General features: G+C 37.5%; 1 pseudogene; it reads left to right on the forward strand.

The window, feature by feature from the left end:
* Positions 1-1326: 1326 nt before the first annotated feature.
* Positions 1327-6594, forward strand: LOC139356828 (protein BTG1 pseudogene; annotated as a pseudogene).
* The last annotated feature ends 9273 nt before the right edge of the window (positions 6595-15867 follow it).

Here is a 15867-nt window from a genome sequence, read left to right on the forward strand (position 1 = left end):
CTGTTTGGGCAATGAAATGTAAGTAGAAAACTGCTGGGTAGGGCTTATGGGAAGCATTTTCTTTCTTAAAAAGAAGAGTTGTAGTGGGCATACTCCTGAATGTCCTTCCTTCTTCTTACTTAATGGAAAATAGATGTGGTATTTAATATTTCAATGACCATCTTGAGACAGCAAAGTAACAAGCAGGGGGATGAAGGTCTGCTTGTTAAGGAAGTCTGAAAGATAAAATGGGCCTTGGTCCTCATCAGCATTATTGGGCAATTCTATCAACCTTGGAACATCAGCCTATGGACTTTCCTATTTGTTTAAGCAACTGCTAGTTGCTTTTCTGTTATTTATTGCCAGAGGGATTCCAGCTGATACAAAATATTTTCAAGATAAGTCAATGTGATAAAGGACATGGGTTGTGAAACAACATAGGGTGTTAAGTAATCTGCAAGTACAGAAAGAAGGTCAGCTTGACTGTGGCTTGCTTAGGGATTAGGCTAAAGAGAGAGAGAGAGTCAGAGCCCTGTGTGCCATATGAAAGAATCTGGATTCCATTCTGCAGGCAGTTGTGTAGATAATGAAGTGAGTGAGGCACAAGAGAAACATGATTTCTCTGGCATGAATATGACACACACATTGGAGAAGGGCAATATAGTTGGCATTCATGGGGCTAACTCAATGTTCAGTTGAAAGAAAATGAGGGTCCAATGTAAGATTACAACAGTGGGAAGAGTGAGAAAAATATGTATTTAAAATGTATATGATGTGACGTAATTACTACTTTAATATGTATCGGCACATTGGAGAGAGAAGTTGTGTTACTGCAAATTATCACATCTGAAGCACCATTGAGGTAAAGGACACAATTTTCTAACAAAGTATTTAAAGAAAAAATTTCCACCTGATTAATCATTGGATGTGTATCCAATTACGAAACACTACTTATCACAAAACATATCTTGATTTCAGAGATGTGAAAAGACGTGCCTCTTTGAATCAATGAAAACGGGTATAGCTAAACTACTATTTATAGATACTGTATGCCAGGCATTGTGATAGGCACTTTGCTTATTTCATTTAGTGCACTCAAAACTTCATGAAAAAGTTGTGGATTTTTTTTTTTTTTTCGTTTTAGAGATAAGTAAAGGATGATTGTAGATTTCCTACTAGGGCAAGTGCTGGGTTGTGTTGCTAATAACAGATAGGGAAAGTAGACATATTGAATTTGAGGTTCTTTTGAGATATCCAGTGAAGCTATTCAGTAGGGAGCTGGGCACAGAGTTCAGAAGTTGAAGAAAAATTGATTAATTGGGTTCAGTCAATATTTAAGGGCTGACAATGAACCAGGCTCTTGAATTAGGTACTGGGGATGTGTGGCAAGTAAAGCAATCAAGTAGAGAAGATGGATATTATTTAGTCAGTTCACAAGAATTTTAAAGCCTATTTTGTATCAGATACTCTTCTGTGGTGAAGAAAAACCACATGTTCCTGTCATTGGGGATTTTACATTCCTGTGGAAGAATACAGGTCAAAGTATATAAACAAATAAATTAAATAAGGTAATTCCACATGGTGATAAATGCTGTGAAAGAAAAAAATGTTTCTTTTCTTCCCTGATTATCTAGGGAGATCCAACATAGATTGTGCATTCAGGGAAGACCTCTCTTATGATATGGCATTTAAGCTGGGAATGATCCTTGCAAAAAGGGAGAGGGCAAGTTATACAACATTATAGGCAGAGGGAAGCATGTGCTAAACTCCCCAGACAGAAATAAAGTATTCAAGATTAGAGAGGGCCAGTGTGCTGACACATCATCACCAAAGAGGGGAATAGTATGAGGCGAGAGAATCACGGTGAAAATAGCAATCTGGGAGCTACCTATACATGCTATTAAAAGTTGTAGAAATGAATGAAGAAAATGTAGAGTGCAAAGAACAAGGAGTGTAGATCTAAATCTAGAGGAATCTCAACATTTAGAGGTCTGATAAAGAAGAAGATATCCAGAAACGGGTCTGTGAAGGAGGGGCCTCAGAAGAAAAATAAACAAGTGTTATTTTGCAGAAATCAAAGGTAGAGATGGTTCTAGAAAGTATAGATTGTTGGGTTGAATGCTGCTGGCAAGAACCCTGCTCTCAATATCAACCTTGGTAGAACTGGAAGGAAGTCTATGGAACGCTTCCTTCCCTGGTTAGACTTTGCCTGTCTTGGTCTCCATAACTATCATAGCAGAATTGCATAAGGGACTACAGAATCCATGGTGTTTTGGAGAAGAATGCCACTTCCAATCTCTCCATCAGTCCCCACCTCAAGTGCTTGACTCCAGTCTCAAGATGGAGGCTATAATCCAGACCTCTCCTTAAGAGAAAATAAACTAATGCCCACACACGCATACATCTTTATTTACTTCAGTTGCTACAAGAAAAAGACCCCCAGGTGTCTTTCTTTCAAAAATTTTATTTTATTGTGGTACTTTTTAACATGAGATCTCCCTTTTAACAAATTGTAAGTGTACAATACATTATTGTTGACTATAAGTACAGCGTTGTAGAGCAGATCTCCAGAGCTTATTTACCTTGCTTCACTGAAATTTTATGTCCGTTGATTGCAAACTCCCCATTCCCTCTTCCATTTAGCCCCTGACAACCAGTATTTTACTCTTTGGTTCTATGAATTTGTCTGTTTTAGGTAAATCATGTAAGTGGAAACATGCAGTATTTGTCTTTCTGCGACTTATTTCACGGAGCATAATGTCCTCAAGATTCGTAATTTTGTCGTATACAGCAGAAATCTCTTCTTTTTTTTTTTTTTTTTTTTGAGATGGAGTCTTGCTCTGTCGCCCAGGCTGGAGTGCAGTGGCGCAATCTCGGCTCACTGCAAGCTCCGCCTCCCGGGTTCCCGCCATTCTTCTGCCTCAGCCCCCTGAGTAGCTCTTCTTTTTAAAGAAGTTCGCCCTTCGGTGCTGAAAATGCAACTGTTGGGATCTTCAGAGGCTGCGCAGCTAGGGGCGGAGGCAGCTGGGGAGGTCCTAGCCATGTAACCACACCGCCATCGCTCCTATCTTCCTCTCGTCGGCCTCTTCCTGTACAGAAAATAACTTTTTTACTCTAAAGAAAGAAAAAAGTAGCCGTCCGCCCCTCACGCCCTCTCTTCCTCTCTGCCCTCTGCTCTGTGAGGAAGCCCTGAGGGCTGCTCAGCAGCTGGGGCAGCGCAGCCAAGCCCCGGCATTCCCGGGCCGCCCCACCTCTGCCTCCTTGCATCCCTTCTACCCCAGAGCCACCACCAGGGTAAGCGAGATGTCCGCCGCCATGTCCTTCGTCTCCAAGTTTCTCCACACGAAAGGGCTCACGAACGAGCAACAGCTGCAGACCTTCAGCCACAGCCTGCAGAAACTGCTGACAGAACATTATAAACATCACTGATTCCCAGAAAAGCCATGCAAAAGATCAGGTTATCTTTGTATTCGCATCAACCGTAAAATGGATCCTCTGGACAGGCAGCACAGCGGATTGGACCGAGCAGTCAGGAGCTGTTCAAGCTTCTCCCAAGTGAACTCACACTCTGGGTTGGACTCACGCTCACCTGAAACTATGAGGTGTCTGTCCTACAGACTTGGAGAGGATGGCTCCATCTGTGTGCTGTATGAAAGCCCCACCAGCAGGAGGAGGTAGCACTCAAAACAACACCGACATGCAAATGGTAGACAGCTGAATAAGCTGTAAGGACGAATTCCTCTTGGGCAGAACAAGCCCCTCCAAAAACTACAGTATGATGACTGTATCAGGTTAAGATGGATCATCTTATAGTGCATGGATAAATTTGATTTTTGCTTTGGATGGGCCCCTATCGGGGATGGATTATGGACTTTAAACCATGTCACAGCTGTGAAGATCTGGCGCAAGATAGAACGGTAAACATTTTTTAAAAAGTTGGCAGTGCCATATTTTGTACAGTACCTTTCAATAACTTAATAGCCTGTGAGTCCAAGTAAATGATCACTTTATTTGCTAGGGAGTGAAGTCCTAGAGTGGTTTCAGCTTCTCCCAGACATACTTAAATTTTTACATCAATTTCTTTTAAAGAAAATCTGTATGTCAAAGAACCTTTCTCTGCAGTAGATCTTGCAGAGGAATTTGCACTATCATGCTTGAAAATTATTGTTAACATTTTTGGCACCTCAATAGTTCAACGGTTTAAACATGGTAGTACTGGAAATTTTACGACAAGACTTTTACCTAGCAAATATTTATAAATGTCCATAAAGACAAGCTAGCAAACATGACCTGGGAAAATGGTCAAACTTTGTATTGTGTTTTTGACCTTGAAAGTAGGGAGTGACCAGAATCTGCCATGGCAACGGGTTTTTAAAAAGACCCTTAAAAATACTGTCTCAACTGTGGTGTTGGCACCAGCCAGCTCTATGTGTATTTGCTAGCTTGTAGTTTTCTAAGGCAGAGTAGACTTCTATTTTAGAAAGTGGAGGTCTGGTTTGTAACTTTCCTGGGTAAAAGTATTTTCATCTATTTTGTGAACTTTGTTAATCATCTTTTATTTGGTAAATTATGAATGGATATAAATTTGTAGAGTTCATGTATATTGATTGTGGCAAAGTTGTGCAGATTTCTATATTTTGGATGAGAAATTTTTCTCTCCAATAAATTGTGTCTTATCTTGGCATTTAAAAAAGACAATATTCCACTGTGCATATATGTGTGCATATATATGTGCATATATATGCATGTGTATATAACATGCATATACATATATACAAATATACAGGAATATATATACCATGTTTCCACAGCAGTGGCACCATTTTGCATTAACACCAACGGTATGCAAAGATTCCAGTTTCTCCACATCTTTGCCAACACTTGTTGTCTTTTATTTGATAATAGGCATCCTGACATGTGTGAAGTGATATCTCATTGTGGTTTTGATTTGCATTTCCCTGATTATTGGCATTGAGCATTTTTTTCATATACCTATTGGTCATGTGTATGTTTTCTTTTGAAAGATGTCTACTCAGATCCTTGCCCATTTAAAAGTTATGTTATTAGTTTTTTTTTTGCTGTTGAGTTGTAGGAGTTGCTTATATGTTTTTGATAGCAACCCCTTGCCAGATACATGGTTTGCAAATATATTCTACCATTCTGTATGTTGTCTTTTTACTCTGTTGATTATTATTCCTTTGCTTTGCAAGAGCTTTCCAGTGATATAGTTCAACTTATATATTTTTGTTTTTGTTGTCTGTGATTTTGTTGTCATATCCAAGAAATCATTGCCAAGACCAAGGTCATAAAGCATTTATTTTATTTTTTCTTTTATCAGTTTTACAGTTTCAGACCTTACTTTTATGTCTTCAATCCACTTTGAGTTAATTCTTGTGTATGGTGTAAGATAAATATCCAATTTTATTGTTTTGCTTATGGATATACTGCTTTCTCAACACCAGGATAGTCTCTACAAAGTCTCTTCAACAAGGAGACTATCCTTTCCCCCTAGTGTATTCTTGGTACCCTTGTCAAAGACCAGTTGAGCTTGTATGCATGCGTTTATTCCTGAGATCTCTATTCTGTCATTGATGTTTGTCTGTCTTTATGCCAACACCATACTGTTTTGATTACTGTGGTTTTGTACTAAATTTTGAAATTAGGAAGTGTGAGTCCTCCAGCTTTCTTCTTTCTCAAGATTGATTTTGTTATTTGTGGTGTTTTGTCATTCCCTATAAATTTTAGGATTTCCTTTTCTATTTTTGTAAACAATACCAATGTGATTTTGATAGGGGTTGCATTGAATCTGTAGATTGCTTTTGATATTATGGTTATTTTAACAATAGTAAGTCTTCTAATCAGTGAACATGGTATATATTTTTATTTGATTGTGTCTTAATTTCTTTCATCAATGTTTTGTTTCCAGATACAAGTCTTTCTCTTCCTTGGAAAAGTTTTTCCTTAAGTGTTTAATTCTTTTTTGTGCTATTGTAAATGGGATTGTTGTCTTAATTTCCTTTTCAGAGTTTATTGCTGATGTATAGAAATGCAGCTGATTTTTGTATATTGATTTTGTAGCTTGCAATCTTACTGAATTTGTGTATTAGTTTTAACAGTTTTTTAAAATGGAGCCTTTGGGATTTTTAATACATAGTACAATGACATCAGCAAACAGGAAAAAGTTTATCTCTTCCTTTCTGATTTGATAGCCTTTAATTTATTTTTCTTACCTAACTGTTCTGGCTAGGGCTTTGGTACTATATTGAATAAAAGCAGCAAGAGTGGGCATGATTGCCTTGCTCCTGTTCTTAAAGGAAAAGCTTTCAACTTTTCACCGTTGAGTCTGACATTTTCTATGGGCCTTTCATATATAGCCTATATTATGTTGAGGTACTCTCCTTCTATTTCTAGTTTCTTGAGAGTTTTTAACGTGAAAGAATGTTGAATTTTGTCAAATGCTTTTTCTGCATGCATTTATATAATCATGTGATGTTTTTCCCTTTATTCTGTTAACATGGTACAAATTTATACATATTGAACCATCCTTGCATCCTGAAAATAAATACCACTTGGTCGTGATGTATGATCCCTTTAATGTGCTGTTGGATTCTATTTCCTAATATTTTTTGAAGAATTTTTGCATCTATATTAATCAGAGATATTGGCCTGTGATTTTTTTTTCTTGTAGTGTCCTTGTCTGGCTTTGGTAGTAGAGTGCTACTGGCCTTATAAAGTGAGTTTAGAAGGGTTCCCTCACTTTTTGGAAGCATTTGAGACAGATTGGCACTTTTTAAAAAAAAAATGTAGTAGAATCTACCTGTGAAGCTATCTGATCCTGGGTTTTTATTTGTTAGAAGGATTTTTATTATTCATTGAATCTCCATGCTAATAATAGATCTTTTCAGACTGTCTTTATTGTTACTTTTGGCATATTTTACGTGTTTAGGAATTACACATTTCTTCTGGGTTATTAAATCAGTTGACATATTTGTTCACTTATGATCATTTTTATTTCTAAAAGAGCAGTTATAATGTCTCTTCATTTCTTTTTTTTAGTCTAGATAAGAATTTGTCAATTTTTTTTCAAAAAATCCACTCAGCCTCTTTGATTTTTTTTCTTTTCTTGTTTTATTTATTTCTTCTCTAACTTATGTTATTTCTTTCTCTCTGCTAATTTTGAGCTTAGTTTGTTCTTTTATGAAGTATAAATTTGGGTTGATTATTTAAGATCTTTGTTCTTTGTTAATGTATGTATTTATCACAGTAAATTTCCTTCTTAATAGTGCTTTTGCTGAAGACCATAATTTTAGTGTTTTTTATTTTTGTTTTCATTTGTATTGAGGCACTTTAAATTCCTTTTTGATTCCTTCTTTCACTCAATGACTGTTCAAGAGTCTGTTGTTTAATATCTATGTATTTTTTATTTTTCCAGTCTTCCTTCTGTTTTTGATTTATAGTTTAATTTCATTGTGGCCAGAAAAGACACTTGGTATGATTTCAGTCTTCCTAAATTTGCTATAACTTATTTTGTGACTTAATATGTGACCTATCCTGGAGAAAGATCTGCGTGCACATGAGAAGAGTATGTATTCAGCTGCTGTTTGGTGGAATATTCTGCATATGTCTGGTCCATTTGGTCTACTGCATTATTCAAGTCTGCTGTTTTCTTTTGGATATGGATTTCTGTCAGAATGATGTATCCATTATTGAAAATAGTATTGAAGTCTCCTACTATTATTTTATTGCTGCCTATTTCTCTTTTCTGTTTTTCCAATGTTTGCTTTGCATATTTAGGTGTTCTACTGTTGGATGTGTATATAACTGTAATTGTTATATATTCCTGTTGAATTGACCCTTTTATCATTATTTCCCTTTTTGTCTCTTGTAACAGTTTTTAAGTCAAAGTCTATTTTATCTGATATAAGCATAGCCACTCCTACTGTAAGAGTTAAAGAAAGAGGAAAGAAACATGAAAAGTGGCTCAACAGTCAAAGACAGGTTTATTTTGGAGAATCAACATGAGAGAGGATTCTGGCCGATTTTGGTCAGGCCCACTTTCTCTTACAGACTAAGAGTATTTAAGGGTTTTAGGGCAAGAGACTTTATCACAGGCTTGGAATGTTTCTGTGTGGAGGAGAAGTTTATTGCAGGGTTGGAATGTCTCTGGTTAGAGGGGAGGTTATCTTGGGGCTGACATCTCTCTGGCCGGAGAGGAGGTTATCTTGGGGCAGGCATGTCTCTGGTTGGGGAGGAGTTTATCTTCATGTTAGAATATTTCTGGTCAGAGATGTCATTTGTGGTTTATGGTCATGCTGACATTAGCCATTAGGCCAATGCCCTTTGGGGCGCTTTTTGGGTAGTTGTAAGTGAAATGTCCATGACCCTGTCAGTTAAAAATCTTTCAAAAAGATTAATTAGGCAGGGTAAGAACATTAGTCCTAGGCATATTAGTAGGGGAGGGCCCAGGAATGGGATGACCCATGCTATGGTTTTGTTTCCAAACCAAGAATCCATTTGGTTGTTTTGGAATTCCCTTAGCTTTTTTGGCCCTTTCTTTAAGTTATTTAGCAGCATTTCTAACTAGGCCCGATTGGTTGAGATAGAAGCAACATTCCTTACCTAATAAGAGGCAGAGGCACATGTTTGGAAAGGGCCATGTGTTATTTTCTGCTAGTAACCATTATTAAAAAATAAATCATGGTAGGAATGGTTTGCTTTATTATACTTGGTTTAATTATTTGCATACAGTGCAGCAAGAATAATTATTTGTTACATAGGCTTTTTAAACTGGCATTGATGGAATTTTGTTCCATAGAAGGAATCTGAGATAAGGCCTTTTAAAGCTGAGCTCAGTCATGGAATTGTACTATTAAATACCTATGAGTTGGGTGAATTCCTCTCCTCTTGAGGTTCCAAGATAATTTGGTGGTCCTGGCCTGTCAGAAACTAATATTCTTTACTTACCACAGGTCAGAAACCCTGTACAGGGACTGTGCACATAAAATATGAGGCCAATTTCCCAAGAGCTTTATTGGCCCCATAAGTCAAGTTTGATTCCTTAAAGGAGAGCACACCATTCCAGTCAAAGCCTTGGTAAAATAACCAGTTTTTCAGATTGTGTTCTGTTACAAAATAAAACAGATTCTTATTGCACTTATGCAAGTAACTATATTACCATAACTTAAAAATCCTCAAAAAGTCAAAAAGATTACTTTAGTCTCTAGAGACCAAAAACAAGACAACAATTGTTTATGGATGACAAAAAGTTTTATGGTAGCCACAGTTAAAGTCACATTTGACAAGAATATCTGTTACCTTTGTGGCATGCAATAATTTTAATATAACAATTAGAATTAATACTGATAACATACCCTAAGATATATCAGAAATATAGGAGTCTCTTATAACTTTGGAACACATACCAATAACATATTTATACAAATATAGCCCAAAGAAAGTCAAATACCATTTTATATTTGACAATGCTTCCTGTATGATTTTATACCAAATAAGCCAAATTTTACCTTTATATTAGTGTGCTATTAATGTTAAACTCGATTTTTAATGGAACATTGTAGACACATTTACCCAATTTTAATGTTTGACCATAAGGTAAGATTTCTATAGACCCTTTTTAACCCTTTATAATTTTTGTTAAAGAGCAGGTTAGTGCTTTAAGAGAAACCCATTGTGCTTTTATTTTAATGTCAGTTTACAGAAAAAGTAGACGATACCCCTTCAACTTTAGCCAGCATATTTACACACAGAATTTCCTTTACAATTAACCTTCAAAAACTTGCTTAAACCTTCATTTTTATTTTATTCAACTTAAAACAATTCTTTAACCTTTTAATCTAGGTAAAAATCCACATTCTCATGCCTCCTTATAATCTTTTTACCAAAAGTATATGTAAACTGTTTTTTCAATAGTTTTAAATACATGTTACACTGTTAACTTTTAGCAACCTTTACTTTGGTTGGTAAGTTTGGGATTTTAATTATGTACTAGGTGGAAAGCTTAGGACCCAGACAGAAGTTCAGATAAGGTCTGACTTATTCCAGCATTTAACTCCATGTGTCCTAGGTCTTACCTAGCTGCAAAGCAGGCAAGTTGTACAGCTAAGAGTTATATGGCATTTTATAAAGCATTCAGGAGGCCTAATCACTTTTAAATTGTACAACATTTCTTGCATAAATTCCCTTCTATAAATTTTTTTATGACTTACATGGAAAATCTCTGACGTGCCTCAACTTTGATGTAAACATCTCTCTCTTTAAACAACCAGTTAATTTACTTTAGGACAAGAATTTACCATATATGATTCCTTTTAATATAAATTCTCTTTTCTTTAATATCAAAGATGATAACAGTCCTTTTGCAAAACAAACTTCCTTCATGTCTGTGGACTAGATTGCCTAAGGCCACAAGATTAGAAGTTAGGGTATTTCACTAAATAGTTCAAGATGAAGCTATCTTTATTAAACCAATATTAATGTTTCATTTATTAAAAAGTTACACAAGCAAAGATTATTCTGATTGGGCTGAGTTATAGTTTTGTAGACTCTATGCAAAATTTTGCCACCTTATAGTATTTGACAGAGATAAGTTTGAAATTGTTTGATTAATAAATGCAAACAAAAATGTATGCGGGCAACTCTTAAAACATTTCAAATTTTACTGTACCAGTACGTTTTAAAGATTAAAGTCATGTGGACTGAAAGGTCCTACAGCTTTTACTTTTCCCTTGAAAATATTTGATTTAAGCACTTATTTTTCTTAGGGCAGTTAATTAGAGCTTTTCAAATAGACATTGCACACCTAACACATATATAGCCACACAGACAATCAGAAGAAAATCTAGTAGTTATAAGATTTTTTTTTCCAGTTTTCCAATTGGATTATTGGTCTTTGGGTAAGGCCCTTTAAGAACAGGGCTAGGAAAATAATTTCCAGGGCCTAATAAACAAGTATAGCTGGGAGACAAAGACAAATTTTGAGAGGTACTTATTTACCTCTAATTCCAGGGATTCCATAAGGAAAACAAAGGTTTTTCCCAAAATGAGATTTGGGGCAACTTTTGTTTTCCCAAGGAATCCCAGGCCACCAGAAGTCATTTTAGGGCCTTTCATACCTGCACCAAGAGTGGCAAGAAAGAATGAAAAGTAATTCAGTTGACTGGGAAGAAACGTTTTCCAGGAAAACAAGATTTATGAAGAGAAAAACATAAAGGCCTTTGAATATACTCATAGCTTGGACATCCATTTTAATTAAGCTGAGTGCTCTTTTTCATCAGGGGTGAGGGACAAGGTTAGAATTATATAGATAATATGCCAAGTTAAATTAAAGGATTGGGTTATGTGCAGGAATTCCCTGTGATAATGAGAGGATTTTCAGAGAAAGATCCAAGGTGCTGTTTAATCTATGACAAATCAGACATGGAGAAAGGGACATGAACACAAGCAATACCTTTAACCTCAGCCACTTCCCAGAGTGGGAGAAAGGCAGAGGTGGTTTGACTGGTTGGAGTAGGTTTTGAATGAGTAACAGGTGGAGAAAGAGGAGGAGTAGAGTTTGAGGCTGAGGGTTCAGACAGGCAAGAAGAGGATGCAGAGGAATGAGGATAGAGAGGGCATCCATCTGTAGGGTCAAAAGGGGTTTCAGAGGAAGGGGTTTAGAAGGAAGGAATTTCAGAGGAAGGAGAAACCTGGGGAAGGTTTTTATTAAGAAGAATTTCATGAGGGGTGCAAGCTTGACACAGAGAGGGTCAGGATCTAAGGTAGAAGAAAGCCTGAATATTCAGGCAAGAACCTCTTGCCATTTGCCGTTCCTGGTTATAAAGTTGTTAAGGTCCCTGAGAATTTGAAAATCAAAGGTGCCATTTTCTGGCCGTTAGCTGTCATTGTCTAATTTGTATTGGGGCCTGGCCACGTTGCAATAAAAAGCCAAACACTTTGGCTTTATGCTTCCCGTAAACCAAGTTTGGCAAGGCTGTGAAGGAGACAGCCCAGTGAAGAGGACATAGGAATGTCGGATTGTTGGGCACTCATGTAGACTGGTAAAAAGAAGCCTAGGGTGTCTGTTTTTGTTCTAGGTGTCCCCAGACAAAAGACAGACCCAGAATCCTCTTTCTAAAGAGGACAATTAAGCCGAGAAGAAACTGGGTGTCCCCAAGATTTCTTCTAGCCTAGTCCCACTGGTCCTCTGAGGATGGGGATGGCATTCCTGACTTTCCTGGGTACCATGAGAAAGCCAGGGGAAGGCAGATCTTACCAGTTGGCTGGATTAGTGTCCAATATTGGATGTTCCAGTTGGAATTGGCAAAGAGCCTCTTGAACTGGAGCCACATGAGGAAGAGAGAGAGAGAGAGAGAGAGAAAGAGAGAGAGACAGAGAGAGAGGAAGAGAAGGAGAGAGAGGGAGAGGAAAGGGAGGAGGAGGGAGGAGGAAGGAGGAGGAGGGGACAAGGGCTAGAGAGCAAAAAATACCCATTGTGGATGGTCAGAAGTGGATTCCTGAGACCTGAGAGATTTGAGAGCCCACTGGAGAGTAGCCCCAGCTCAAGCCTCACAGTTCCCTTCAGGTTAGTTGTCCTGCTCATGTAAATCACTTGAAAAGTGAAGTAAGAGGCAAGACGGGCTGGTTGGCCAGAGACTCTCAGGATCCAGCAGGACGAGCTGCCACTGCCCACTGCTTCCTGGGTTGCAAGAGAGCCTCTACCCACAACACCCATCCTGGGTTTTGGCACCAAATGTAAGAGTTAAAGAGGAAAGAAACATGATTAGTGGCTTAACAGTCAAAGACAGGTTTATTTTGGAGAATCAACATGAGAGGGGCTTCTGGTCAATTTCGGTCAGGACCATTCTCTCTTACAGACTAAGAGCATTTAACAGTTTTAGGGTGAGAGAGCTTATCACAGACTTGGAATGTTTCTGTATGGAGGAGAAGTTTATTGTGGGGTTGGAATGTCTCTGGTCAGAGGTAAGGTTATCTTGGGGCTGACATCTCTCTGGGTGTAGGGGAGGTTATCTCAGGGCAGGCATGTCTCTGGTCAGGGAGGTTTTATTTTCATGTTGGAATGTTTCTGGTCGGAGATGTTATTTGTGATTTATGGTCTTGCTGACATTAGCCATTAGGCTGATGCCCTTTGGGGCAGTTTTTGATTAAGGGGAACTTTAAAATGCCAGTGCTTGTCCAAGATGATGATACTCCTACCCTGTCAACTACTCTCTTGTGATTACCATTTGCATGGGATATCTTTTTCATTCCTTCACTTTCAGCCTATGTGTGTTCTTAAATCTAAAGTAAGTACCTTGTACATAGAACATATTTGGGTCTTTTTTTTATTCTTTCAGCCACTCTATGTGTTTTCACTGGGAGGTTTACTCGATTTGCATTTAAAGTAATTGTTGACAGGGAAAGATTTATTATTGCCATGTTAGTTGTTTTATGTTAGCCTTGTAATTATTTTGTCTGTCTTTTCCTCTCTTGCTGTCCTCCTTTGTGTTTTATTGTTTTTTGCATATCAATATACTTTGATTTTTAAATTTCTGTCTTTTGTGTAACTTTTTGGGGTTACCTTGGAGTCTACACAAAATATCTTGTAGTTATAACAGTCTATTTTAAGCTGATAAGAACTTCAGTTTAATCACATACAAAAACTTTACCCTTTATCATCTGTCCCTACACACTTTATGTTATTTTTGTGAAAATTGGTATCTATTTTATGTTTTAAAACATATTTTAGCTTGTTATTTTTAATACTTTTGTCTTTTAACTTTTAACTAGAATTAAAAGTGACTTACTCACTAGCATTATAGTAATACAGTATCATGTGTGAATCACCACATGTATTATGTGTGAATCACCACACTGTCTTCCACAATGGTTGAACTAGTTTACAGTCCCACCAACAGTGTAAAAGTGTTCCTATTTCTCCACATCCTCTCCAGCACCTGCTGTTTCCTGACTTTTTAATAATCACCATTCTAACTGGTGTGAGATGGTATCTCATTGTGGTTTTGATTTGCATTTATTTCTCTGATGACCAGTGATGATGAGCATTTTTTCATGTGTCTGTTGGCTGCATAAATGTCTTCTTTTGAGAAGTGTGTGTTCATATCTTTTGCCCACTTTTTGATGGGGTTGTTTGTTTTTTTCTTGTAAATTTGTTTGGGTTCTTTGTAGGTTCTGGATATTAGCCCTTTGTCAGATGAGTAGATTGCAAAAATTTTCTCCCATTCTGTAGGTTGCCTGTTCACTCTGATGGCAGTTTCTTTTGCTGTGCAGAAGCTCTTTAGTTTAATTAGATCCTATTTGTCAATTTTGGCTTTTGTTGCCATTGCTTTTGGTGTTTTAGACATGAAGTCCTTTGCCCATGCCTATGTCCTGAATGGTATTGCCTAGGTTTTCTTCTAGGGTTTTTATGGTTTTAGGTCTAACATTTAAGTCTCTAATCAATCTTGAATTAATTTTTGTATAAGGTGTAAGGAAGATATGTACTGGATCATTTTCAGCCACACATGAACATTGTATAATGGATTATATTATTTCACAATCTTTCTTATAGTTTAAATAAGATATAAGTTAATTCCACTTACACAAAATAGTCTAGAGGTGGTGGGCAGCTCTGAAAATGAGGTAATCTGAGGAAACAATGTGCCCACTTATCATCCTCAATCCATGACTTCTGGTTCTGGGTCCAAAGTGGCTGCTCTGTTTTCAAGACAGAAGCAAGGATAGGATGGGTAGGAAGAGAAGTGGGAGAAGTGGGTATGCAGTTCTGGGCAAGAGGCTTTATCTTTAAAGAGAGGATCTGAAAGTTGAGCACATCTCCTCTGCTAACATCTTGGTGTTATTCTACTCTGTTGGTCAAAACTAATTGTAAGGAAAGTGAGGAAATGAGGTTTGTGGTGATATAGGAGTTAAGAAGAAATTACTTATGCGGATAGTGAGGTTACAGGGGTTCTCAGTAAGGTTTTCTATTTAATGAAAAGCAGTCCCCAAGTCATTTCCTTTTCTAACAAAGAGAGGCCTGTAAAATTGAGCTACAGACATAGACAAGCAAGCTGGAATCTTGGACAGGTGAATGCCGGCAGCTATGCCAATAGGCTACCTGTGACTAGGCATGATCAAAATGGTGGCTTTGTCTTCCATTCTTTTTGCCAGCTACGTGTACAGTAAGGAGGAGACAAAATGGCACTGGCCAAGTAGAAAGGCTATGTGCATAATAAGATGAGGGTAGAGCGACCAGCCTTCCTCACACACTATGTAAGCATCACATCTGGTCGAACCAATCTTTGGGCCCTGTGTAAATCAGACACTGCCTCCTCAAGCCTGCCTATAAAATCTGCTGCTGTCCATCACTCTTCCTTTTTTGGACACCTGTCTCTTGCAACAGAGACAGGCCTGTTGCAAGAGACAGGCCTCTGTTCTTCTGCCTATTGAACTTTCCCCTTTTTAACACACCCACATGTGTTTGTGTCCTTAATCCTTTTGGTGGGAGAGGACGAACCCGGGTATTTACCACAGACAATGATGCTGCTTCAGTGGCTTAGTGGTCATGCACTAAAACTCAAAAGGTTCTGATACTGAAAAGAAAAATGGGGTAGAATATATACTGGAGGATAGTTAGCAGTTTCTAGCATCTTGCCTTGATCCATATCTCCCCTGAGCTACAATCCCAATTTTCTGTTCCCTTTTAGGGCAAATCTCTACAAATGTATTGTCTATACCCACTGTCTCTCATTCTTTGTTTTCTTGGTAAAATAACTAGAAATTAATTGAATAATTCTAAAAGATATTCTGGTATCTAATGGAATAAAGAATAATAAAATAGATAAAGACTTGATAAATCTATGGAACTATGATAATGCTTTAATCTGAGTATTC

The sequence above is a fragment of the Macaca nemestrina genome, chromosome 10 (assembly GCF_043159975.1).
Source record: "Macaca nemestrina isolate mMacNem1 chromosome 10, mMacNem.hap1, whole genome shotgun sequence".
Taxonomy (NCBI): domain Eukaryota; kingdom Metazoa; phylum Chordata; class Mammalia; order Primates; family Cercopithecidae; genus Macaca; species Macaca nemestrina.